The 4,134-nt window shown below is 47.5% G+C and overlaps 1 protein-coding gene across 2 annotated transcripts in view; it reads left to right on the top strand.

Annotated features, from left to right (window-relative positions):
* The window catches only part of LPP (LIM domain containing preferred translocation partner in lipoma), a 655,957-nt gene that overhangs the window by 516 nt on the left and 651,307 nt on the right, over window positions 1–4,134 (top strand). Inside the window, exon 1 of one of the 2 annotated variants that reach the window (XM_023750563.1) lies at window positions 2,580–3,163. The exons of the other annotated variant lie outside the window; for it this stretch is intronic. The gene's annotated coding sequence lies outside the window, so the exon portion shown is untranslated. Of the gene's footprint in view, window positions 1–2,579; window positions 3,164–4,134 lie in introns of those variants that run through there. 2 annotated transcript variants of the gene reach the window in all.

The following is a 4,134-nucleotide window of genomic DNA, read 5'->3' as shown; positions in this document are numbered from 1 at the left end:
GTGCGCCTGCCCCGACGAAGGGCCCGCGTGCGGAAGTGCCAGCCGCGGTGCAGTCACGGGGTACTCGCCATTGAAGGGAGACCCCGAGTTTTTCGGGAAGCTCAGATCGCGGTCTGGGCGGGGTCGGAGCCCTTCCCTGTGTGACCCCAGCCTGGGCCTTTCTGGGCGCGCAGGGGGCGGGGCCACACCCAGCTGCTTAGAGCTTTCGCGGAATCCCAGTTGTCACCGTGAAAGGGGCCTAGGAATCCAGTTATCCAAGCCCCCATTTTACAGTTGGGGCAACTGAGGTCCAGGGAGAAGGAGGGCCGCCCCAGAAGTCAGTCACTAAAGGCCGACTGTAATGAAAATAAATGGCTCCCAATTCCTAATTTCCGTTCTCCAGCATTTCTCCAGGGCCCACTGTGTGCCAGGGGGCATTGGTGGGTTTTTAGGTCGGAGAGGCAGATAAGGCCCAGTTCTTGCCCTCAGAGAGCGCTCAGACCACCGAGGAGCCGAACCTGACCCTAGACAGAAAGTGCTGAGTGCTGGGGGAAAGGCGTGGATAACCATTTAATGGGCTCAGGAAAAGGAGTTTGATTTCCTGGTCCCTGGAGAGCGGACAGTGATGGCCCTTTGATCGGGGCTTTTTGAAGGATGGGAGTTTTCTGAAGCTAGCCAGTGACATGGAGGGAGGGCATTTGCGCAGAAGTGGGGGTGGGGTGGGGGGTGGGGCTGGGGCTGGTGGGATGTTGGGGGCGGGTGGGGGTGGGCTGTAGACGAGAGAATACTAAATAAAATGTGGAGAGTAGAGATGAAACTGTAAATGTTACTATGTTGAGGGCATGGGGTTCGAGGGAGAGTACTCGAGATGGGTTAATCAGTGGACTTGTGACCAGGTACTCTGACAGAGCAATGTCTTTGGGACTTTGGTGTGCTATGGAGACCAGAAAGATATCTCCCAGGCTTCCCTCCCCAGGGATCCACTGCCTCCCAGCCCTCAACACAAAATGCAAAAATTTAGGGTCATCTCTGAGTTACTTTTCTAATACCAGACTCACTTAACTTTATCTCCAATCCTCTTTCTCCTTCTACCCCCTCCCCCTTTTCTAAATTGCTTGCCTTCCAGTAAAACTTGTTCTTACTAAGGTGTCAGTGACTTAATGGCTTACCTCTCTCAGCACTTGTGCATTTTTAAGAAAGCCTTTAAGTGGAGTGAAGGGACGCTACTAACTCCCTTTCCCCCTTCCCAATCCTCACCCTCCCTCACTCTTACAGATGGGGAAATAAAAATGAAGGGCCAGAGAAGGTGGGTGCTACAATGAATAATGGTGGATGATGGGGGAGGGGGGACAAAATCTCCAATAGGGTTTACTCTACTCCATGACCAGCATTTCTCCTTCCAGGGTTCCTGCTAGCACTGGGGACTGTTAAAAGGAAGTGTGTCTTGCATTGAATCTTTGTAGGACTGCCCCTCAACTCCAATGCCCAGGCCTTTACAGTCTGGAATGTACACTCTAGGTGAAAGAGAAGTAGTTGGGGTTAGCTGCTTGAATGGTAGGGTGTAGGCCTGGGACCTTTGGGTTACCAGTGGTTCTCAACCTTCTGGCCCTTTAAATACAGTTCCTCATGTTGTGACCCAACCATAAAATTATTTTCATTGCTACTTCATAACTGTAATGTTGCTACTGTTATGAATCGTAATGTAAATATCTGATATGCAGGATGGTCTTAGGCGACCACTGTGAAAGGGTCGGTCGACCGCCAAAGGGGTCACGACCCACAGGTTGAGAACCGATGGGTTAGGCAGTCCCGCAGGGTCATGCTCACTGTAAGCAGTTGGCCAGCCTAGAGTTGGCTTTGGGGATGGGTAGAGGGAGGAGAAGCTGAGCTGCTGAGCTGGTTACTATGGCTGGGACTGATTAGGACCCTTGGAGTGACATATTCTGGTGGCGAGGTCATCACTCTGGGGCAGAGTTCCAGCTGGTGGTTGGTGGGAAAGGAGGCTTGATTATGAAGGGCCTTAAAAATGCCAGGCTTGGGAGTTTGGATATGACTTGAAGTCATCATTTGAGGGTTTTGAGCAGGTTGGGACATGATTGAGAGGGAAGGTACTGGCACTGGGAAGCCTTCTGCTGCCCATTTCTAGAGCGAGGCAATAATTTGGCCTATGAATACTATCATTAGGTGTTCACTCACTTACTTGACATATATTACTGAGAACCTATTATGTGCCATTGGCAAATATGAAGATTTTATAGCAAGTGCCTGTATTTTAGAGTCAAATAAGTTGTATTTCATCAGTTCTAAGGTACATTTTTTTTCAAATTTTAATATCGCTGAAATTGGGCTGTCTTATAATCACAGATGTGTCATAGTTGAGCAATGTTTTCATTCTAAGTTGAGGGTGGTACATCTTACAGTCAATGGTTTAGATTTGATAAAAGTTGTTAAGCATATCCTGTATGAATGTACAGTGTTTGGCACTTTATATAAAACACTTTCCCATCAGATATTCCATTTGCATCTCAAAAATCCCCTGAGAACTGGGCCTGGTGACACTGTCATCTCCATGGTAACTCTTGCCCAAGGTCACACAGCTAATTAGAAATGTGCTCAAAATGACAACCCAGAACTTTGACTCTTGGTGTTAATGTGTGACTTTACCCTGCTGTGGAACTCACATGGATTATTGGGAGAACTGTGGAATAGTCGGATGAGATATGATTTCAGAACTATGGTTTAAAATGCTGGAATGATGATGAGTTTTTGGCCAAGGGCAGAGTGTAACTCACTGGGAAGGTGTAACTCAATGGAATGTACTGGGAAGCCCCTTTAGCCCTGAAATTTGTTGCATTTAATGGAAAATGGACAGAGGGATAGAAGGTGCCAGGTAACATGGTAAAACCAGAGGATGGAACACACGGCTATTTTTACATAAAGGAGATGAACAGTGCAGGAAGCACACAAGTTCAGGAGCCTACCCACCGCAAACCAGGAACTGGCTGGCCCTGGGAGTATAAAGATGAGGAGGACAGGATTTCTTGAAGACCACAGGTGTACATGCGCATGCGCATGCTGTTTTCCCGGTATGTTTTGGCTGCTCTGCACTGAGGAGGGTCCATTTAAGGGAAGCCAGCACAGAGGGAGTGGTGTCTGAAGAGTTGTCCAAGTGGAGGAAGGACAGGTAAGCCTCAATCTGTGAGGTGGATTGGGAACATTTATTCTTGAGGCTGTATTTTGAATGGCTAGCATGAAGTGGGCTGTGGGAATTGGAGAAAGCGGGGGACTTTTATTTTTTTCTAAGTAGATTTAACTTTACCTTGTAGGCTGTAGGGGCCCTTAACCGGCACTCTAGAGATTCACATGAGAACAAGCCTGGGCAGGACCTCTGAAACCATCTCTGGGAAGAGGTATTTGGATAGTAATGCAGGAAGCATAGTAACACATTTAAGTAATTGGTTGAGTGAACCTGAGACTTTGACCTTGGGCAGTAATTAGGAGTCTTAGCTCTGTGTGTGCATTGGTGGGTGGGGACTCTTCTTGGAACAAGGCTTGGAAAGCTGTGCCTTGCTGGAAGAAACTGAGGTGAGGAAGGGAAGGTAAAGTTTGTTGTATGGAAGAAGCTCCTATCCAGGTGGAAATCTGGGGCTTGAAGGTGTGTGTGAGACAGAGAACCTGAGGGTGAGAGGAAGGGAAGAGGGAATGGAAGTGTGTTGTGGGTTGTCTCTAGGTCACCTGGACGCGTGGAGGAAATGGCCAGTGCTTTCCTAATGAGAAAGGACACAGCTGTATCCTTGAGGCCTTCATCTCTTCTGACTTTCCACCAATAGGGTGAGTGGGTAGCCAGAGTGTCAATGGGATTCATGCTTGGAAGCATTTAAACCACAGAATTGAGGCTAGAAAATGTTAATCCTCCTATCGTTCTTTCTTAATCATAATAGTAATAAAAATATAACTTTGAAAATCTTTTGAGTGCTTGACATGTGCTTACGTAATTCTATTGCCGATTTATTAAAGTTGGTTTTATGATTTTAGTTTCATTTCACAGATGAGATGATGAGTCCGGCTAATAAGGTTACACCACTACTAAGTGAAATGGCCCAGTTTCCAACCTTTGGCTGATCGGTAGACGCCTCAGCACTCTTTTATGTCTCC

The sequence above is a fragment of the Myotis lucifugus genome, unplaced genomic scaffold (assembly GCF_000147115.1).
Source record: "Myotis lucifugus unplaced genomic scaffold, Myoluc2.0 scaffold_14, whole genome shotgun sequence".
Classification (NCBI taxonomy): Eukaryota; Metazoa; Chordata; class Mammalia; order Chiroptera; family Vespertilionidae; genus Myotis; species Myotis lucifugus.
Note: the sequence above shows the minus strand (reverse complement) of the source record. Positions and strands in the feature narration are given on the sequence as shown.